This window comes from Syngnathoides biaculeatus, chromosome 6 (assembly GCF_019802595.1).
Source record: "Syngnathoides biaculeatus isolate LvHL_M chromosome 6, ASM1980259v1, whole genome shotgun sequence".
NCBI classification, from domain to species: Eukaryota; Metazoa; Chordata; class Actinopteri; order Syngnathiformes; family Syngnathidae; genus Syngnathoides; species Syngnathoides biaculeatus.
In genome coordinates, this window is record NC_084645.1 from 26,346,793 (window position 1) to 26,370,813 (window position 24,021).

At 44.0% G+C, this 24,021-nt stretch overlaps 1 protein-coding gene and 1 pseudogene across 1 annotated transcript in view; one reads left to right on the forward strand and one right to left on the reverse strand.

The window, feature by feature from the left end:
- LOC133501971 (uncharacterized) overlaps positions 1 to 24,021 on the forward strand; it is a 65,715-nt gene that overhangs the window by 29,121 nt on the left and 12,573 nt on the right. The window lies entirely within an intron of this gene.
- LOC133502778 (5S ribosomal RNA) lies at positions 3,187 to 3,305 on the reverse strand (annotated as a pseudogene).

Sequence of the window (24,021 nt, forward strand, 5' to 3'; positions counted from 1 at the left end):
TTTAAGTGAGCATGTCTTCTTGTACCGGGTGTTCATATATTTTTGCTCAGTAGTTCATTTTATACCTTTTTAGAAATTTCCTCAGCTCAATAAAAGTTAGCTAACACTTGTAGAGAGTGCCATAAAATTGAGAAAGACGTTGGGCTAATCAAATCAGTTAGACAATCTATTTCCAATAAATGTCTGTTAAATTTGTGTGCAACAGTGTGGGATTATGTGTTTTTTTTAAAAGCCTTTTTTCTTTTTAAAAAGCATTAAAAGACCACCGACTAAGTGACGTTAAGGTGGTCGCGCTCGGGCTGGCTCACTCAGCTCATGTTTGTCCTCGGTGATGAGCCGCTTGTGGTACTCAGGCAATGCTCGCTTTCATCCACCGTTGTGTTGTGTTCTTGTACAAATGCCATCGCCCTCGGCCAACGCGGATTAAACCGTGTTCATTATTTCGCACTCGCACACGCGCGCAACAAAGGACCGCGGGAACGAGCGTTCCCCCACCCCCTTAAAGTACCGGGGAATGTTTGTCTGAGTTTGTGTGATGCGCGTCTCCCTTCAGGCGGCCAGAAGCTGCCATCTCATCAAAAGGCATGAAGTCTGTGGAGAGGTCAGCGCCTAACTTGGCTGATGAGTGAGCCCTGGTAGGCTTTCAGGGACTCGTTTGGTAGCAACAGAGAAGGGAGTTTGGCTTGGGGTGGTGGGTGGTCAGTAAACTGCGCTTGAACCCTCCTTCTCGCCACAGGTTTCAGTCCCATCTGTCAGGGTCAAGGACAATGCAAATGATGCAAGGATTTACCCGCGCTGTCGCTTTCTATCCCGCTTTTGCCAAAGCCGTGCTTGGCATCCCTGGTACCTTGTTGGAAAAAGTTGAAACTCTTATTTTTGTTTTTTTAAGCAAAGAAAATAAGGAATTTACAAAAATGAAGTTGCTTTTATGGCATGGTGGATCAGCTGGTAAAGCGTTGGCCTCACAGTTCTGAGGTCCCGGGTTCAACCCTGGACCCGCCTGTGTGGAGTTTGCATGTTCTCCCCATGCCTGCGTGGGTTTTCTCCGGGCACTCCGGTTTCCTCCCACATCCAAAAATATACAACATTAATTGGACACTCAAAATTAACCCCAAGGTGTGATTGTTAGTTTTAGCTGTTTGGTCTCCATGTGCCCTGCGATTGGCTGGCAACCAGTACAGGGTGTACCCTGTCTCCTTCCCGTTGACAGCTGGGGTCGGCTCCAGCACTCCCCATGACCCTTTTGAGGATAAGCGGCTAAGAAAATGGATAGATGGAAGTTGCTTTTATCTTGTAAAAATGTTTCTGGTGAATGTTTTGAACAGTTGGAAGCCTTCTATGTTTAAGGAACGTCTGTTTATGGGCTAAGTCGGACCACTCAGTAGTATCAAAGAAGAAACCTACACTTTATTGGGAGTGGTACAATTTATTAGATAAGTTTTAGTAATTAAGATACAGTCATACTGAGATTCAAGACATATTTGAGCATTTTTCCTCTCTCCTCATCAAAGACATAAAACGGCAGATTAGTACCGTATTTTCTTGGTGATAGCATGTACCAGGTAATAAGACACACACATTCTTTGTAGTGTGGACACCCCCCCCCCCCATACACAAGCTGCACCTGACCATATGCCACCTATATATACTGTGCATCCTGGTACGTTGTGAAATTAAGATATTCACACGGAAAGACTTTGTAAATGTTTATTTATACAACTCATTTCCACTGACTGTAACACGGCAGTAAAACAGCTCAAACGCAACAAGCGTTATTTTTATTCATCCTCCTCCTGTTCACTAAAACCACGAAAGTCATCATCTTCAGTATCTGAGTTGAAGAGCCTCAGACACCATTTCAGTCTGTCTTCCCTCTCAATGTTAAATTCATCTCGAGTTACGGCTGAAGTTGTTCTGTTTTCCTCACGTGGCTGTCCAGCCTTTTAATGCATTGGTGATAGTAGATTCTTTCATGCTGCTCCATGCTGAATAATCATGTTGTCGGGTTTTTCAACCATACAATTTTAGGTACAAAGCCGTTAATTACATATAAGATCACTCATACGTCACGTTAAATGTACATTACACATATAATGTCTTCAAAATCACTTACGAACATTCCTCTGTTGTTTTTGGCTATGTTTTTCACAGGCCCAACAGTGGATCCATCTGCAACAAATGTCCATGTGGTAAACATGTACTAGGCCCAAATGGTTACGGGCGGCGCAAATCTGGTTTTCTGAAAAATGATATTGCCTCGAGGCAGAAATTTTTGCGTCGACCAATTTTGTGGTTGATTAACAATCGCCCAGTTATCTGATTTTTGCTCTCTCTCTCTCTCTCTCTCGCTCTCTCTCTCTCTCTCTCTCTCTCTCTCTCTCTCTCTCTCTCTCTCCCCACATACCCTTGGTCACAACAGAGGAATAGTCACCAAACACATATGACTTGCTCCAGGTCAATTTCTAACCATCACGACAAACATTGTGATCAAAGGCCACGGTGAATTTCTCCAATCAGCGATCGTGCCGCACCGAGTGGTCTTTCTGACTCGTCAGGAATGTGTTCCGGGGGCCCGGTCTCCCATCAAACGCGGCCACCGTGAACCGGGTTGACTTTGAGCCAAGGGCGAAGAAGTGCTGCTATGTGACTAACTTCCAAAGACAGGTTGCTCCTGAAGGTTACTTCCTGAGAGAAGTGCGACTCTTATCCCTGTTATCCCTTGTGTGCCTTTTGGGGTTTTGTCCTTTGGAAGGAAAAAAAAAAAAAGTCCACATTTGTTTCTCTTGGTCCTTTCCTCGCTGATAAGCATGCTATCGAAAAGTAGACCCTGGCAGCACTCCTCTATTCACTCCCTCACCTCCTCTTCCTCTTTTGTGGTATGTTTGGCCGTTTCGTGTGTAATCAGTTGAAGGGGAATGTGTGCGCGTATGCGTGTTCGAAATTTATTTTTCTTTTATTTGCACTCAAGGAATACGGGTGGACGCACCCAGGCTCGTATCTGCTGACTGTCACTTCCGTTAAGCGTTGTCCTCAACTGGTTCCACTGGGCTTGAATCTTTTCCTTTCGACTTGTCCCATTAGGGGTCGCCACAGCGTGTCATCTTAGATGAACGCATATTTGTTTGCCACGGTTTTACACCGGATGCCCTTCCTGATGCAACGCCTCTGCATCTGGCCGGGGAGAGAAGCTGACAGCACCTGGTGTTCCCGGGCGGTCGCCCATCCAAGTACTAACCAGGCCCAAACCCGCTTAGCTTCCGGGATCTGACGAAATTGGGCGTTCTCGGGGTAGCATGGCTGTAAACCTCCACTGGGCTTGAATGGGGGGGAAAAAAATAATAATTATATATATATATATATATATATATATATATATATATATACACACACACACACACACACACACACACACACACACACACACACACACACACAGCCATTCACATTTTAAAAATGTACGGATGTGGTCAGTCATGCCCGGAGATATAAAGTTGTGGATGCGTGTTCTGTTTGTAATTATGAGTGTACCCCTTTAAGAGCCGGGGGGTGTCAGGTAAAGTAGGAAGTAGAAGTAGGCTGAGCAGAGACGGTGTGCTTCCGTGTTTAAAAAGAAAAACGAAAAAGACGTCAGGGTGTGGTTCACTGCGCTGGATCGGTTTTCATGTGCACTGAGAGTGTGCGACAAGCGCGCAGTTCTGCAGTGGCGCCTTTTAGGGGGGATATTGTCAAGACTACACTAAATATGCGACATCTTTCAATATCTATGTATTTCTACTCGTAACAAATTTTACCCGCGTGATTTTTCGTGCTCAACTGTGCAGATTTGCGACTGCGACGGTGCGCGGGCGCGCATGCGCCCGTCAAATCACAGTGACTGTATATATATAATATACTGCTTAACCTAGCTTTCCGCACACCAAGGTTCCCCGATTGATGCGACCCACAGCCTTTTGAAAGGCACAAACGCTGAGTTTCAAAGATATGTGGGAGTAATCGCTGGTTCGCTTTTACTTTTTTCTGTAAACTTTTCTTTTTGTTACCACACTCTTTATGTGGATAAAAGAAAAAGATCATTGAAGGGCAGACCGGCTTTCCAATCCAGTGTTTGTCAGATTAACTCTTTCGAATAAAACGTTCAGTGTCATAAAACCTTCATTTACTGTACAGGCAGGTTTTAAAGGTTTCGAAATTGTTTTCTTGTTTGTGTACAGTGTTCTAGCGTGTGTGGACATTGACCAAGTATGAAATTGAACAAATAAAGTGACAAAGTAAATAATTATCTGCCCATTTCTAAAAATGTCTCCGTGAGCCCCACTGCTATTTATCACCACTGTTAGATACGCATAAATGGGTGCTAATTAACATAACATACCGTGCATAGAGGTCAAACGGAAACATAAAAAAGAAAAGAAAAAACATCAACTTGATATTGCCGACATCTCCATTCACATTAAAAATCTTTGAGGTATGATTTTCCCCAATGCGCAGTGGTTTTGAGATATTAGTTTCATTCGTTATGAGAAAATAAAACACATGCTTTCCAAATCTTAATGAAAATGCTATCTGTTCCTCTCCCGCCCCCCCCAAAACAAAAAAAAAAAACGAATTTGTAGTTTTTAAAAAAGGAAACTAGCACGCTAATATTATTCATTGTAAAACATGTTAATAATGTGAGTAAGTAGAATGCAAAGAATGAAATAATTAATTAATTTTCATAAATTCATTCTGATTGTGTGGCTCCTTCTGGTGTGTGCGTCTTGGCCACGTGAGTGCAGTACAGTGTAGACATACAGATGTACATGAGTTTACGCCTCTATAAACTACAGTAATCGTTGTTTTTCAGAGAGGATAGACGATATTGTCTGTTTATATATGCTGCTCCATCATTTGTGTTCAAATATTTATTACTTAGAGTTGCAGCGCTGCGACACCAATACTGTTTGTTTACTGCCACCACACAGCGATCATATTTCAAATTATTGCTCTCAAGTCAAAGCAAAAATTTAGCGGAATGACTTCTCGTGAAATGAAAAAGGCATAAGTGAGCTCGCTCTTTTCTCAAGGCGTCACCAAATCTCCAAAATGTACTGCTACAGGGATTTTCCACTCTGGATTTTGCACTGTACATAGAAAATAATAACATTTTATTCTAACAACCTGACTATGAAAGGAATTGTAAAGCCTGCTTGAGGACTGGTAAAAATTTTCCTTCGTAATTAACTGCGTCCCATTGAGGACTCATAAATGCTCTCGACCCAATGCTAAAAGCTAACATTTTACCCTGACGACATAATAAATCCTCCCTCTCTGTCAAGCAAGTCGGAGCATTTACTGAGCAGAACAAATAATGGTTAATTTGGGAATTGCCGGCTGTTTTTGTGTTCGTTTACATATCGTTGAACCCCAGCAAACAGCCAGAAAACTGAGGCCTCAAAGGAGTTTGGCTTGTGGATGTGCGATTATTTATTTAAAAAAACGTTTTTATTATTGTTGAAGGCCAGCGCTGCGCCTCTGGCCATCGAGGCCTCTTTAGCTAAATAATCAGCGCTTTAATTAACAAAACTGGGTTCAGAATATCAATTATGGTTTCCCCATATCTGCAGTCATGTCACATCAACAAACCATTATGACTAATTGCGAGTGTCTATTGTCTATTGCCATAGATAATTAAGTACTTTTGGGTAGTAAATCATATTTTCCTCCATGAACAATTTCCCAATTGCTCCTCATTTGTCATTATTTTTTTTTTCATACTCATCATTCTCAATCAATCAGGGCATGCTGTCTTTGCGTCATGGCTCCTCAATTAAAATTAAAAAGGTCCAGTTTAGTGAAAAGGTTTGTGCCGCATTCTTTCTTGAGAAGCTAAATATGCAAAAACATAGTGTATGTCATAAATCTGACTTAATGTGTCCAGCTAAACTGATTCGACCCCATTTTGTGTTTTAAAGCAAAACATATGTTTGACTTTCTGCACTTCCTCCACTTATAAAAGTTACACAGGTTGAAATCAAGCAGTCGCTCACGTTTGAAAAATGTACGGGTGTGGTCGGTCGTGCTCGCAGATAAAGTTGCGGGTGTGGTTAGGGATGGAATCTCAAGACCTTAAAATAACTTACTGGATTAATATAACCTAACTGTAAATGAAAAATTAAATAAATTCATAACTAAAATAGAAAACAAACATTGCAAAACTCAGAAATGATAATTGGTAAATGGTATTTAAAAATTTTCATCAATAAAAATTCTTGATCTGACACACTTTATCTGAAGAAAAGTTAAATGCACTGGCCTGTCAAGGAATAAACACGAACGGTCTATACCCGCAATGTTTTGAAAATGGCAAAAATTTAGTGCAACATAATCGGCTTTAGTGGCAACAAGCTAGCGATACATTGTAGTAAACATTCCTGTCGGCAATCGTCATGTATTATTATAATCTAGCGTAATTTATGGCGGTATCTATTGTCAATCCATTAATGAAAGCTAGCAGGAGATGATCTACTGTATATCTTCCTAAAGCATGTAGAGCGGAAAAGTTTTCAGCTTTCAAGATAACGTGGTACCACGGGGGAAAATGACGGTTCGCATTTAGATATATGGACATACTACCATATTTTCACATTGATAGCCCTCCTTAATATCAAAAGTACTGGATTTTCTACACTATAAGGCGCACCTAAAAACCTTTAATTTTCTCAAAAGCCGACGGTGCGCCTTATAATCCGGTGCGCCTTATATGTGGATCAATATTGAGCCTTTAGTGCAGCTCCATCTAATGGATGCATAAAGTAACCCCTGCCTCTCCTGTACGGTCTATTCTATGCGCCTTATAATGCGGTGCGCCTTATATATGAAAAACATTTTTGAAATAGGCCATTCATTGAAGGTGCGCCTGATAATGCGGTGTGCCTTATAGTGCGGAAAATACGGTAGTCTTACGTTAGAACTTAGATCAAGTCAAATAAGTCACAATCTCATACTTATAGTTGGATAATGAACCATTACCTGTGTTATATCCCAGAAATGTTTTCAGTGTAACTGAATATCCTTTGGCGAGGCTCATGATGCTGATGACTTTCAACGGGAATGCGCTCGCAGTATGTAAAGCAGCTCTGAACACGCGCTTTTGGCATAACTTCCAAACATGCTCAGTACGGTTAACTTGCATTTTCTGTTTTTGGGTGAATTGTTTAGGAGCAGGCTTGTTTTGTTAACGTTTATGAAATAAAAACGCAAATTAATGTCAAGACTACACAAAGTAAGCGACGGCTTTCAATATCTATTTTTTTCTACTCGTAACAAAATTTATGTGCATAATTTTTCGTGCTCGACTGTGCAGATTTCCGAGCGCAAAGGGGCACGAGCGCGGTCGCGCCCGTCATATGTGAGTGACTGAATCAAGTGTGCCTGTCCTCAGGTGTGCATGTTAAATTAAGGCTTCAGTAGGACTCTAAAGCTACGCAGGTTAAGTAAGACTGTCGTAGATCAGGTAAAAGTTGCACGGATAAGGTTAAATTGAAATCTTTTGTCAAAATATTCTCATAAAAGTTTCAGGTGCTTCCACCTGCTGAAGACGACCTCCCCTCTACGTGCTTTCTGATGAAGTGCGAGTGTAGTTTGAAACAAATAAAGCCTCTGGCACCGGCGAGAATGTGCTCGTCCTAGTCCAGACATGCTTCTTGTGCAGGAATGACAAACATCTCCCTTCTTGCTTGGACTGGAGCGCCACTATGGCTCACATTCATCTCCTAGCAATTTAGTTCTCATGCACATTTAATGCCTTACCGCGTTTTGCGTTATCGCTTACCCGTAGAAAAGACGCCGGCCGCCGCACTCGGAATTCCAGGCCCTGGGGTTTCTTTAATGACATGCTGCTGGACCTCAGTGTGGTTGGTGTGAAAAAACAGCTTGTCTTCCGAGCCGCACCTTCATTTCTCTTTATGTAGCGTGATGGAGTACACGTGATGTCATTCTGAGGTGCGGCGAGCGAACTTCACCCTCCGGGGGGTGAGATGAGACTCCCCAAACGGATCCGTGAAGCCTTTACACCTCAGTTTGGACTTTGGGGCTGTATCAGATTTTGTCTTTTGTAGTGGGAATTAGCCAGAACAAGATCCTGCGACATGTGATCAGATTTTTGTACTGAGACTTTGTGAAGCAGCATGTGAGCTCATTATCCAAGTTCTTCTTTGAATGCCCTGTTTGTGATCACAGCAGTAGTACCTCTTGCGTTAGGAAGAAGACCTTGTCCAGTGCATGAGGGAAATATTTGTAACGCTTCACTTTTTCCACGTTTTGTTGTTACATCTGGAGATGGCCCTGTACCAGTATAGATATCGATTGTTGTTGTTTTTCTTTGGGCTTGTTCCGTTAGGGGTCGCCACAGCGTAACATCTCAGGTGAGCGCGCATATTTGTTTGGCACAGTTATTAAGCCGGATGCCTTTCCTGACGCAACCCCTCTTGGGGAGTAGAGGCCCCAGTGAGATACGAACTCACCACCCCTCGTTTACGAACCCAACGCACTAACCACTGAGCTATGGGGTCTCGATTCTGCTCCTCTATCCCTGTACTTGTGAAAATTCTTTGAGAATACAAAAGCGACATCATATGGCTTCGGAACAGAAGCCACGTTAGCCGTGTGCAGACGGTGTCAAACTCAAGGCCCGGGGCCCAGATCCGGTCCGCCACATGGTTTTATGTGGCCCGTAAAGACAAATCATGCATGTCAACTTCCATCATTCTCGTTGAAGTCTGGACAAATTGTCATATCCGAAATGAAAGTATTGGGATATTGTAAACATTTTTGCAACCAAACCTTAGAAATAATTGAATAACCCATTAGCCGTAATTTCTGATTGCAAAACTAGTTCATAAAGTTGCTGTGTAATAATTATGAGGCGATGAAAGATTTTTATGGTTTCAGTCATAAAGGTCCTCTGAGGGAACCCGTAACAACAATGTGACACGTGACAAAAATTTATTTAACATTCCTGCTTGAAGGCAAACATCTCTGTTTAGTTTCTCAGTCATTCAGGTCTTACTAATCCATAGATTTAAGGCAAGTACAGATGACAACAATTAAAGCGTCTGCAAATTCTGCTCTGCAAAATGGACGATGAGCTGAGTGAGACTGCTGCCCAGCAAATTGCGGTGGCGGTCTGTCCGGCGAGCGAAGGGTCTCTTGACTCCCGTCGCCCGCTTCGCTCCTGCGACAAAGCCACGGCGGGTTTATAGTGATCATTTCAGAGTTGCTCTTCAAAAGCAGATTTTAACAAGCTGCGTCGTCTGTTAAAACGCAACAACGGTATTTGACCAGTTTATCACCATTTGCCAGGTGCAGGCGTAGTAGCTGATGAGGACTGTTGTAGCTGGAATGTCCTTAAATGAAATGTGTGGCAAAGCTAAAACAAAACAATGCAAAACAGGAAGTTTGTTAAAATATCACTAATGCAAAAAAGAAAATGAAAATTTTGAAACATATGGTAAACTCAAGATATTATTTTTTTTCTGGCATTTTTGAACAATAGTTGATTCATAATAAGGCACAATTTCATCACAATTGCCGACAAAATGGCATTGTCAAGTATCAATTCTTATGGCAGAAGAGTAAAATGGAAATCTTAAATTCCACGCACAAGACCCCATAATGACCACGATGGAGATTGAGAAGTGCTTTGAAGAAGAATGTGAGGCTGAAACTGCTGCTAAATGTACATCAACATATTGTGCAATTTATGCTTTTCTTGTTTTTTAAAAAAATCTGTGATGCTGTAATTTCGAGAGTTTGGGGTACTGAACCCCCTGATATGAGCTGTTCGGTCCCTGTACGACCGCTGTCAGAGTTTGGTCCGCATTACCGGCAATAAGTCGGACTCGTTTCCGGTGAGAGTTGGACTCCGCCAAGGCTGCCCTTTGTCACCGATTTTGTTCAGAACTTTTACGGACAGAATTTCTAGGTGCAGCTAAGGCGTAGAGGGTGTCCGGTCTGGTGGCCTCAGCATCACATCTCTGCTCTTTGCAGATGATGTGGTTCTGTTGGCCTCATCAAGCCGTGATCTCCAGCTCTCACTGGACCGATTCGCAGCCGAATGTGAAGCGGCTGGGATAAGAATCGCACCTCCAAATCCGAGATTATGATCTTCAGTCGGAAAAGGGTGGCCTTACCCTCTCCAGGTCGGGGATGAGATCCTTCCCCAAGTGGAGGAGTTCAAGTATCTTGGGGTCTTGTTCACGAGTGAGGGAAGACTGGAGCGGGAGATCGACAGACGGATCAGTGCAGCGTCTGCAGTGATGTGGACTTTGTATCGGTCCGTTGGGGTAATGAGGGAGTTAAGTCAAAAGGCGAAGCTCTCAACTTACCAGTCTATCTACGTTCCTACCCTCACCTATGGGCATGAGCTGTGGGTCGTGACCGAAAGAACAAGATCCCGGATACAAATGAGTTTCCTCCGCAAGGTGTTCGGGCTCTCCCTGAGAGATAGAGTTAGAAGCTCGGTCATACAGGAGGGGCTCAGTGTCGGGGAGCCAGATGAGGTGGCTGGGGCATCTGATCCGGATACCTCCCAGACGCCTCCTTGGTGAGGTGTTCCAGGCATGTCCCACCGGAAAGAGACCCCGAGGACGACCCAGGACACGCTGGAGAGACTGTCTCTCGGCTGGCTTGGGAAGGCCTCGGGATCCCTCCGGAAGAGCTGGTAGAAGTGGCTGGGGAAAGGGAAGTCTGGGTATCCCTACTGAAGCTACTTCCCCCATGACCTGACCTGGAAAAGCGGTAGAAAATGGATGGATGGATGGATGGATGGATGTAATTTCACTCATCTGAAGTCTCAAGATTTACTTGAAAGTCCATGTGACGTCATGCATGCCAATGTTTCGTCTGGCATTTGTGCGCCCCACCCCCTCACATTTCCACATTATGCAACCTCGCTTACCTTTTTTTCGGTTCCCTTGGATGTTGTTCCAAATTCTTTCAACAGTTTTCCTGAACCGGGAAAGTCCCAAGTTGTCAAAGTCCAAAGTTTGGTTCTCTACCAGTCATTTAAGTGGCTGGACTGGTCCGTGTCTGTGTAACATTCAAGTGGCACATATCCAATATGTACTGCCAGAACCTGAAACAATCCCCATCCGTAATTCCCAAAAGACGTGTAAATAACTCCTCAAGTGTCAAATACATGAAAGTAAATAATACAAATTTTAAACAGTTTTTAAGTGTGTGTAGATGGCTTTTTCTTATGACGACCACACTTCTAATGTAGCGTCTGTTTTCAGTGTTTTTGAACGTTTTAACTTGTGTTGTTTGGGCAGATACTTTTGCGGATACATGACCAGCTGTGTTTCGACGATATCAAGTTCACATTCAAAGCTTCTATCCATCTGCGAGTTTATGCCACACTCGCACATATCCGCTCCAGATCGTATTTGTATTCACTTTTTGGAAGAGGATCTGAAGGGCTACCATGACGCAAATCCCAGTTTTGCCACTCGAGATCAAAACCTTGGAATTGTGTCAGTGGAGCCATGCGTTTTGAATCCAGCCAGTTTTTGTTCACAAACCTGAAGCTCAGGCCGCAGTGGAACCAGTTGCAGCGTTAGGATTTAGGCTCTACTACTGCAGCATCCGCAATTTAGGTGTCGGTTTTGTTTTGTTTTGGTACGGGACTGAGCCACAACTACACAGGCTTGTTTTTTTGCGTGATGACAACGGCCACCATTCAAATGACAATTGTGTCGTTCACTTGAAACTGATACCTTTTTGTTACCATCAAGCATCATTCCCTGGGAGTGAGTGTTCTAAAGGACTTGTTAAATACTTTTTTTTTTTTAATTTGCGTTAGTGTCAAATTGATTTTTGCACTCTTAAAATACGTCAAGTGTATTCTCTTGTGGGGCTCCCACGTCTTTGTTAAAGTTCAAACGCATGTGACTCACAGGCTGTTTTGAGAGTTGTATCCAGGCACTAAGGCTGTGTTACCACATCATCACAAGAGATATTTTTAAAAATATTTATTTTCACATGTGGTTTGGCATTTCACAAGCAAACATTGTTAAATTTTAGCTCAGTGAAATGTTGTTTTTTCTTCCATTAATCTCCAGCCAGGGATAGTGCTTTTCAATGATATTTTTATAGTCTTTATGACATTGTGGTTTGTCTAAAAAAAAAAAAAAAAAAAAAGTCTTTCTATGGACTTCTTATTAGCTCAAAGGGCCTCAGTGTTTGATATTATAAGTCCATGTTACATAAGGCAGGGCGATATAACCTAAAATTCACATCATTGAATAAATTGACTCACTTCACATGAACGGTATACATCGCGATATAAACTTAAGTGTAAATAATAGAAGTATGACTGAATGGAATCACTGATGGTGTAGTGCACAGGTGTCAAACTCAAGGCCCGGGGGCCAGATCTGGCCCGCCACATGATGTCATGTGGGCCGCGAAGCCAAATCTAGTATCAATTTCCATGATTCTTGTAAAAATCTGTACCAACATTTCAAATTGTCATTTACAATAAATGAAAAAGTGGAGATATTACAAGCATTTTTGTGTCACCAAATGTGAGTAGTTGAAAAACACATTACAGTTGATTTCTCATTCCAAAACTAGCTCATAAATTGATGACATAAATATGATGAGGTGAACCAGAACAACAATGTGCGCCGTGAGAAAAATGAGTTTGACACCCCTGGTGTAGTGGTACACTCGCCTGACTTGGGTGCTGGCAGTGTGGTTTCACTTCCCACTCAGTGACAAACTGGCGACCAGTTCAGCCTGTAGTCCGCCCTTTTCCCAAAGTTAGCTAGGATGGGCTCTGGCACTCCCGTGACCCTTGTGAGGATTAGCACCTCGGCAAATGGATGGATTGATATTACAGAATTGGTCATATAGTCCCTTTTTGGATGTGTGTACTTGCTGTGCAGCTGGTTGGTAAAAGTGAACGCAATCAATTATTTTCTCTACGGACAACTAAATTGATTCATTAATTATTATTATAACTTGCTGTTCATAATTAGGTACCCTCTTCTGAAATGGAATCCCACCTACAATTCTAGTGCAAGGGTACTCTACCACCTGGAACTTATTCTAGTTATTTGTTACACTAATTTCTAGCGGTTAGCTGGCTTCTCTACTCTTGTTCTCTCTAGATGGTCTATGTGTTTTTATGATAATGACAATTGTCAGAAGTTTTAAATCATTCACCTTCATTGAGGCAAGGATTAGTAACGTAGAGGTGTAGAGCCGTTAGCTGCGCCAGCTAGTTAGCTGCAGACAATGAAGCTAGTTCAACACTAAAGCAAATATGATTACGTAATTGGTCGTTCCAAAGCGCTACCGTTGGCCAAATTCATATCATTTTCTACCTCACATACTTTGCACCCCTAGCCATATGCTACTTTGGCATACAGAACATGTAAGTGAGGTATCAGGTAGCTGCAGTATCTGGCTGTAGCTTCGCCATATGGCTCGGAAGCAAAGAATTATCTCTTGAAGTCGATAGTGTCACGAAAGTCTCTTGACTTTACAATGTGCGCAGCCGCTGTGCGATCCATGAGGCTCGAGGCAAAGCGCTAAACGACCCATTTGTGAGTTCATTGGGATGTGTTTTCCGCCTATTAACCATGAAGTCATATGCTTCCATTGTAAGAATGCATAGAAATCCAGTGTGTGTATGCTAAAGTACACCGTGATCCTCACGAGACTTGAGCACTTAAAAATGCATGCAAAAATGCAACCTCTTGTTGCCGCTGCATTTGATACGAAATGGGTAGACATAGTTTTGTATTTCAGTTGTCAACATTAACAAAATAATTGGCTGGTGCTGTCAGTACCACTTTATCAAATGCAAGCAAGATCGGGCGTACCGTAATTCCCGGCCTACAGAGCGCACCTGGTTATAAGCCTCACCCAGTACATTTATAAAAGAAATACCATTTGGTACATACATACGGCCCCACTGTGTAAAAAGCTGCCAGTTCCCACATTGAAACCCACAGTGAAACACGAGATATTTACAAAGAAAGACGGTACACTGAGAGTTTAACTCTAGCGCCGCCGCGCTAACGCTAGCACACGCTAACAGGCCCGATTAAAAAGAAAGGGGAAAAAAAAAAAAACATACCGGTAAAAATCACGGAGACACGGCAGTAACAGGCTAGCGTAACAGGGCCAGACCGGTAAAAGTCACTTCCTCGGCACATATATTCCACCCTTCTCACTTGCCTTTTCCGCTTGAGTGCCCCCTTGCGGCCATTATAAAAAAATGCACAAATCAGCCACATCACCGCATAAACCGCAGGGTTGAAAGTGTGTCCGGAAAAATTGCGGATTATAGGCTTGGAATTACGGTAACCTATCCAATTCAAGGAGAACTGAACTGTATTGTTCGGTTGAAACTGGGCTACATGATCAAACGCAAATCAGATCAGTATGTACTGAACTGTACTGTGGCAAACTGAATGAAAAGTACCACTCAGTGGAAATAGGGCTTGAGTAAAATTCTGTACCTAACTACATTGAACTGCATTCCAAGGTGAAAATGGAACGAGAACAAAGTGAAGATTAATAACTTTTAAATCTTTTTTTTTTTCCATTGTCAATAAAAGATATAAGATAGGAATAGCAAAATGACTCAGTGGTAATGTCCCACACTTTCAAACACATGCCTCATCGTTTACTGATATCAAACATACTGAGCCATATTTTCTGCTAGAAACAGGGATGTAGTAAAATACGCATGACACAATTTATTTTTTCTTTTTTTATATCTGTCTGTTGTGGTAAAGAGGGAGCTAAGTCGAAAGGCGAAGCTCTCAATTTACCAATCAATCTACGTTCCTACCCTCACCATTGTGCGTGAGCTGGGGGTCGTGACCGAAACAAGATCCCGGATACAAGCGGCTGAAATGAGTTTCCTCCGCGGGGTGTCCGGGCTCTCCCTTAGAAATAGGGTGAGAAGCTCGATCATCAGGGAGGGGCTCAGTGTCGAGGCGCTACTCCTCCGCATTGAGAGGAGCCAGATGAGGTGGCTGGGGCATCTGATCCGGATGCCTCCCTGGTGAGGCGTTCCGGGCATGTCCCACCGGAAAGAGACCCAGAGGACAACCCAGGACACGCTGGAGAGACTACTCTCGGCTGTCTTGGGAACGCCTCGGGATCCGTCCGGAAGAGCTGGAAGAAGTGGCCGGGGAAAGGGAAGTTTGGGTATCCCTGCTGCAGCTGAAGCTACTTCCCTCGCGACGCGACCCGGAAAAGCCCTAGATAACGGATGGATGGATATCATAAACGAGGATAGGCTAGGGTGGAGGGTATGGTGTTCCCAACTTGGATGAAATTTGCCTTCTTTTCTCTGTGACGAGGGCAGGTCTTTAATCCAGCAGGGGACAGACATCTATGGTGTCCCTCGTACCTTCCGCTGTCCAAATTTTTCATAGCCAGGTCACATGCTAACCTCCCCTCCATTCCCAGACCTGTTAGGCTGTAATGCAGCCCAAGGCTTTTGTTCGGAAAGGCATTAGCCTACATTTGCGGCCACAAGTGCTTTGTCATTCGGACTCGGGAACGGCTCATCCAGATGGGCGATTAGTCATCGCCGCGCGTTTGCGTCCGCGAATAGACGGTGACGGAGCTGCCGGTGTATGCGTCTGACCTCGGGATCCCTGTGATTACACGGGGATGTCACCGATAGGCGTAATGAAGATCGAAGACGGGCAGTCTCGTAACACCAATGTGGTCCCATCCTTACACTTGGCTAGCTGGGGTTCCATCAGAGTTTTGACTGTTTTTTTTTTTTTTTTTTTTTTTTCATTTTGAGGTAGGGGGGAGGGGGGCTGTTTACTTCCAGTGTTGCTGAAAGAATAGTGGACGACGGAGAGGATGAAAGTTTTGTACAACCGTGGTCTAATGCAATTTCACAGCGATGACTCAACAAAACCAAGAACATGTGCGCCCCTAAAGATTAAATGCTTGCTCTTAGCGCTAATGCTCATCATCACCTGCCTCAGAGAAAGAAAAACACAACAACAAGGCATGTTGCCTGCCTGGTGTTAGTGAGGATAATAAGGTGCCAAGGGGAAAGGGTTTTTCATTTTTTCCCTTTTATTTACTTTTTTTTTACGCCGTCTGTGGCCTCTTGCAAAAAAAAAAAAAAAAAGTTTTGAGCACTGAAGTTCAGATTTGTCTGAGCTCACCTGGTCTAGTTAGCGCGGTGGCAGCTCATCAGCTGGCACCAATTGCTCAGTGGACGTGTTAAAAGCCCATTTAGTGCCTCTGTGTGTGTATAACCATGAATACTAGCATGTGTGTGCGTGTGCACGCATATGTGTGTGAGTGTGTGAGAGAGACACTTGTGTCCAAGCACATCTGCTTGGGTTTAATTAGTTTTGCCTTGGTCTTGGGACTAAGCAGTCTCTTTGGTCTTTAATAACAGCAGACAAAGGGCATTTATCAAGGTAAGAATACACAATTGTTCGTTCATTTCGCCAAAGTCACTTTGAAGTTTCATTTTGAGACTTTAGCAAAACATGTCGTCCTGCGGGTTGCATTTAGAATGTGCATCATGATCATTTGTAGTGCGGAAAAATATGATTAAACGGTCAAAACCTCAATCGTCACACTTGACGTCAGCAAATGACGAGACTTGAGCTCAGAGAGTGTTTCAAGGATTGACTCCATAAGTGTGTTTTACCTTTTTCGTGTTGCCAGTGTAGAATAATACCACTACTAATACTTTCCTAGAAAAGAGGAATAGTCTGACCTATCTTGCATGTTTTGGGAATGTGGGAAGAAGCCGGAGTACTCAGAGAAAACTTGTGCACGCATGGGGAATACAGGTAATTATCTGAAGCAGATACGAATACTGCAGTTCAATTTCTATTCCGGAACCCAGTGGAATAGAAAACAATCAGTCGTGGCCATGTGTGTGTGTGTGTGTGTGTGTGGTGTGTGTGTGTGTGTGTGTGTGTGTATATATATATATATATATATATATATTATATATATATATATATATATATATATATACCTGTTACACTGTGTATTTATAAATGTTATGCATAATACCAATGCAAAATATACAGGTGAGATGCAAGTATTATATTTGTCCACTTGCCGTTGCCATCCTCATGTTCAACATCATAGTATCTGCGACTTTGAATGTGTGACGCTTTAAAAGGCGGGGCCTGATCTGTTGCGCGATGTCGGTGCCACGTTTGGCCTTCGGGCAGCTCGTAAATGTGTTGTTTTCTTACCGTTTGTTCAATAAAAGCGATTGAATGTGCAGCTGTGTCCATCCTCGACCGCCTGTGGAGGGTTTAGAATTTGTTCTAACTCGCAGCGGGAGGCTATATACTCTTTGCTAATGATGCTTACTTTACCGTAGATGCACATTTGCACAAGCCAGTTTTGCTTTGCAGTTGCATTTCATCATCTTTTTTCGATGTTAAATGATGCCAAACTTTACGATATTCTCTGACTTTCACACTCTTTCCTCCTGGGTCCGCTTCGCGCGAAAGAAGATTGTAGTAACATAACAGTCCGTGGGGAACAATGATCACCACAAAACACCACGACATAGTGGGAAATTTGCATTATGCAATTATTGATTCATTTAATTTGATTCTTCTTTTTCTTTCGGCTTGTCCCATTAGGGGTCGCCACAGCGTGTGATCTTTTTCCATCTAAGCCTATCTGGTGCATCCTCCTCTCTAACACCCACTGTCCTCATGTCCTCCCTCACGACCTTTTCTTTGGTCTTCCTCTCGCTCTTTTGCCTGGCAGCTCCATCCTCAGCACCCTTCTACCAACGTACTCACTCTCTCACCTCTGAACATGTCCAAACCGTCGAAGTCTGCTCTCTCGAAGTTTGTCTCCAAAACACCCAACTTTGGCTGTCCCTCCAATGAGCTCATTTCTAACCCTATCCAACCTGTTCACACCAAGTGAGAACCTCAGCATTTTCATTTCTGCTACCTCGAGTTCTACTTCCTGTTGTTTCTTCAGAATCACCGTCTGTAATCCGTACATCATGGCCGGCCTCACCACTGTTTTATAAACTTTGCCCTTCATCCTAGCGGAGACTCTTCTGTCACATAGAACACCAGACACCTTCCGCCAACTGTTCCACCCCGATTGGACCCGTTTCTTCACTTCCTTACCACACTCACCATTGCTCTGTATTGTCGACCCCAAGTATTTGAAGTCGTCCACCCTCGGTATCTCTTCTCCTTAGAGCTTCACTCTTCCTCCTCCGGCCCTCTCGTTCACACACATATTCTCTTTTACTTGCGTGCTTTAATTTAATTATGATTTGAAAATGTGCAAGCCAATATAACAGCAAAAATTAACTTCAATATCGTGGGGCACAATTTTAATACAATTAGGTTAATACCAACTGTATTCACACATTTTACCAAGCCACGTACTAATCCAATTAAAAAAAAAAATCATACAGTTTACAGGGTGAGTACTTTTTCTTTCGTAGTTTCATTGTACAGATGTAACCGTTATCTACAATTGTCTGGCGAAGAGTCCAGGCTCTACCCCCAGGCTATTGCCCAAAATCAGCTGCGTTCCAGCTCGCTTGTCACCCTAATAAGGACAGCCATGATAGAAAAGGGATGAGTCATTTTTTTTCCATTTGTCTGACAATTAGGGATGAATATTAAACTGGGACTTCAAAACACATGTAAAGCATGAAGGGGGAAAAAAATAACACAACTAGGCAATTATTAACCCCTACCCCATCTCAATTTATAAATGGATTTAATCAAAGCACCATTAGCTTAAAAAGAAACATAATAGGGACAGATGAATGGGTTCTTCCAGCAGATATCACACTTGAGGGGTCCAATATGTCCACATAAAGTAGTTAGACCTGAGCTAAGTACAGAATGAGACGCATAAAGATCCATTGTGCGTATGACATGAACATCCAGGCCCTCTGCGGAGAAATTCTGGCAGCCCGTCCCTTGGGAGTTCCACCTGTGTGCACCTCGGCTTTGCCCCATTTAGTCTGCCTTTAGTCGTACACACGCGCAGACGCACACCCTGCCCGCCGACCGAGCTCGGCCCCGTTGGCAGCGGTGCAACAACGGGAGGGGAGGGATCAGGTGGCCGAGGCTAACAGACGGAAGGAGAAGGGCGAGGGAGGGGAGGGCTTGACAAATGAGACTTGTCAGGTAACATCCACAGATGTGAAGGGGATGGAGGGGAAGAAGAAGAAGAAGAGTGGGAGGAAAAAAGTTAAGGGAGGGTGTCTGTCGGTTCATAGTGGGCCATCAGCAAAAAGAAAAAAAAAACTCTCGCCCTTTCAAGAGTGCAGTCAGAAGAGAGGAATGCATTTTCAAGGAGGAGGTGTGTGTGTGTGTGTGTGTGTGGGGGGGGGGGGGGTCATTTGGAGTGGCTCTGTTTGCTCCCGAGGACCACTTATTATTCGGATTGAGGAGACAGTTGCCGCTGTCTCGCTGCTCGGGGTGCTTCTTCCTTCAATGGCTATGATCAAAAGGTGCGAGCAGAGTGAGTCAGAGTGCCAAAAAGCAGCCCTGGAAATTTGGGTCACGCCTATGACGATTTTATTCAGCAGACGAGGAGAAGACCGAGCTGAATGAGCTATGCAAAGTAGAAATTGCCGTTTGACTGCCTTTCCTTATTCCTACAGTTGATGGAAAAATTAGAACTGTGCGTTGCCTCTAGAATAGCAGTTCGCAGGTCGTAAAGGTTGGCGGACTCCGTGGATCACAGAAGTGGTGCAGTTCTCAGAAGTAGTTGTTTCACAATTAAATAGGAGAGGTGTGATTCAGAGGCAAAAAAAAAAAAAAAAAAAAGAATTGCCGAATGTAGTTTTAGTACCGTGGGGCAGATTAGCATTCTAAATGTGCCTGAAGTTGGTTGACTTCATCTAACGCAGATCTGAAGCAGTCCTTAGAAAGATGGCTTTTACAACTAAAAAGGATATCATTGATTTACAAGAAAGGGGAAAAACGTGGGTGTCTCAGATGGAAAGCGTTATCCTAACAGTTCTGAGGTCCCCGGGTTCATTCGCGAACCCGCCTGTGTGGAGATTGCATACCCTCCCTGTGCCCGCGCGGGTTATCTCCGGGCACTCGGGTTTCCTCCCACATCCCAAAATCATGCAAAATTAATTGGACACTCTGAATTGCCCCGAGGTGTGATTGTGGGTGCGGCTGTTTGCCTCGATGTGCCCTGCGATTGGTTGGCAACCACTTCAGGGCGTACCCCGCCTCCTGCTCGTTGACAGCTGGGATAGGCTCTGGCACTCCCCGCGACCCTTGTGAGGATAAGCGGCTAAGAAAATGGATGGACGGACTCCAACCCTGTGACGGAATAGCAGTTCACAGTTGGCAAAACTGAACAGAATGAAAAATGGAAAGACAGTCGGTCCCGATGACATATGAGTGGAGGTATGAAAGCAACTTTTTGAGGTGGCTATGGAGTTTTTGACCAACTTATTAGAATGCTAGCGGGAGAGAAGATGCCAGAAGAATGGAGGAAAAGTGTGCTAGTCCCCATTTTTTAAGAACAAAGGCGATGTTCAGAACGGTGGAAACTACAGAGGAATAAAGATGATGAAGTTATGGGAAAGCGTAGCGAAGGCTAGACTCAGGACAGAAATAAGTATCTGAAAGCAACAGTATGTTTTCATGCCTAGAAAGAGTACCACAGATGCATTATAATGGAGAGTGTGGTAAAGGAAGTGAAGAAACGGGTCCAAGCGGGGTAGAACAGTTGGCAGAAGGTGTCTGGTGTTCTACGTGACAGAAGAGTATCCGCCAGGTTGAAGGGCAAAATTTATAAAACAGTGGTGAGGCCGGCCATAATGTACGGCTTACTTACGGTGGCCCTGAAGAAACAACAGGAAGCAGAACCTGAGGTAGCAGAAATGAAGATGTTGACGTTCTCGCTTGGTGACGAGCTGAAAGAGAAAAAAGAAGTTCGCAAAAGTTGGTTGACTCCGTGCAACACAGATGTGCAGAAGTTCTGGGAAACGCTATTAACTGTATGTCGTTATACAACTAAATAGGGGTTCAGTGAAACAGCAGAAAAAAGTTTGACCCAGAAAAAAAATTATTACTTGAGTAACTTGACTGTGTGCATTGTTTTAGGATTCGACCTAAAGTGAGGACAATTTCCCCATATGGGATCATATTTCCACTGTGTCTCTTAATTGTTACAGTGCGTGAAGGCTCTTAAATAAATGAGGTACTCGCTCTGCAGCGGCTAACGTTGCCCCGGGAGCTCATCTCGCCAGTCGGGTGAATGCAGATTGACTTCAAATAAAGCAGTGTGACAAGCCATAAAAAAAAGTCTGCGCACTTGTTTAACTTTTAGGGTGGGGTCTGCCGGCGTTAAAACTTTCCTCTTGTCACCGGCGAAGAATGTGCCGACGCGGAAGCAAACCTGACCAGATTAAATGGAGACGGCGTGGACGGGTGGCACACAGCCATCGTCTCATTTGTGTTTCTCATTGTCGCTCGTAGGCCCGCCATTTGTGTTTCCCCCGTTTCACCCCCCCCCCCCCCGCCCCCCTTTTTGTTTTCCTCCCGCTTCTGGCCAACGATTGATAAGACCCAATCCCTGACAATGCTTGGCACAAGATTGGCGGCGGTGCCGGTGAATTGCGCACAGGCGTGTCTGTTCGGGCCAGCGGACGGGGGAGAAGGGATGCGGCTCGTGTCGCAGTTTATCTTGCCTCTTCCGATTCCATATGGCTCTTAGCAGAAAGAATGCGGCCCGTCTTGCTGTCTCCCCCTCTCATTTTCTTCCCCACCTCCACCTCTGTGGCTCTGACTACATCCAGGGTGCGGATTGGTTTCAAGTCCTGAACCTGCCAAGAAGGCCTAGTGAGACATGAGAGGATTGTCAGATCTCTGTGAAAAGTGTGTGTGAGAGCACATGTTGGAAAGCTTTCTCTTTGCTAGGTGAACATTTTGTGAAATCGCAATGCCCGAACCACGACACGCCGCATTTTTGAAGAGACTTCACACTTTGGTTTTAAGGTCAGTGAATCATACTATTCTCATCTCGGGCAACAATTGAGTCAGCCGGGCCGCGGACGCGCTCTGCCCATCTGGCCTGATGGACGCTCCTTTCCAGCGGCAGGAGATAATCACAGCGTGTCAGCCTCCGCCGATCCCAAGTCTTATCGGCGTCCGCCCGCAGCTGGCGTGCCATAAATAACCGCGGGGACCCGCGTTTTTTTCTTTGTTTTCCCACAGTCCTGAGGGATAGAATTTGTCTGTGCACGGCGCCTTCACCTGCATATCAATGCTGGCTGGCATTGGCCACAATATTCCAAATTGGTGGCGTAATGGTTCACGTCGCTCAACAATCCTCATTCGTTGCGCTTTTCACAGCCACCTTGTGAATTATGCTTCATGGTATCTTCAGCCTTAGGGTTTATTCATTTCAGATTCAGTGATATTCAATACTCTATCCATAACCTGGACATTTGACTTGTTAGTACTATTTTAGAACCCTCTATCAGACCCATACCCCAGAAATACAGCAGATACATTTGATTCGAGGCTGGTGTCGAAATGCTTAGATGCTGATTTTAATTTACTCATGTACACCACTCACTTCCTAGTTTTCCACCACCCACTCGCTTAGCAAGGCATTGCATATGGTGCCTTCAATGACCTTTTATGAACACTACGCATTGACCAAACATTTAGCAACTGCTTCTGCAGACATTAGTTCTTATCAACATTATTTGTCATTAATTTTATTTCTATGTTCCTGTTAAATCTACCTCCAATCTGAACCCGGCAAAAACACAAAATCATCCTTATTTGTAATATTCAGCTACTCTGCATTTGATAAGCTAAGATATTTTGACATTTTATGTGTATGACAGCAAAGTGTACCTCTGCAACCTACCCATCAATCCGTCCTGTTTTTGTGCCGGTTTTCCGTCATTAGGTTGATCTAGAGCCAATCCCAGCGATGGAAGAGTTGGGGTAGACCCAAAATCTAGGCCCATACAAAGAACCATGCATTCACATACACATCTCTAGACAATCTACACTCTTCACTGAACCAAACATAAGGTGTATGTTTTGGAAGTATTGGAGGAAGCCAGATTATCCATGAGGAAAAACACACACAAAGCAAAACTTCGAGCCCTGAAACTTAGACCCCAGCGGCAGATGTTGTAACCACTCAGCTATAGTACTGCAGTCAAAATAGTAAGCCCCACACAAAAAAATCTGACATCTTTCCATGGATGCGTCAGACACAAAAGAGCCACACCAAATGTGAATCAAGGGAAATTCATCTGGATTGGGCATGAAATTGAAAGATTACCAAGACCTTTGTGTCTCCGCTGTGTATCCCCATGTGAGGGTTGCTATTCCAAATCAAGGTAAAAAGAACCTTGATGAGCATTGCAAGAGATTTGGAGACTAACCCTCAGTTACTGTATCTTCTTTTCCTTTCGGGTTGTCGCGTTTGGGGTCGCCACAGCCTGTCATCTTTTTCCATCTAAGCCTATCTCGTGCATCCTCCTCTCTAACACCCACAGTCCTCATGTCTTCCCTCAAAACATCCATCCACCTTCTCTTTGGTCTTCCTCTCGCTCTTTTGCCTAGCAGTTTTCATCCTCAGCACCATTCTACCAATATACTCACTCTCTTGCCTCTGGACATGTCCAAACCATCGAAGTCTACGCTCTCGAACCTTGTCTCCAAAACACCCAACTTTGGCTGTCCCTCCAATGAGCTCATTTCTAAACCTATCCAACCTGCACACTACGAGCGAGAACCTAAATGTCTTCATTTCTGCCACCCCCAGTTCTGCTTCCTGTTGTCTCTTCAGTGCCATCGTCTCCAATCTGTACATCATGGCCGGCCTCACCACTGTTTTATAAACTTTGCCCTTCATCCTAGCGGACACTCTTCTGTCACATAACACACCAGACACCTTCCGCCAGCTGTTCCAACCTGCTTGGACCCGTTTCTTCACTTCCTTACCACACTCTCCATTGCTCTGTATTGTTGA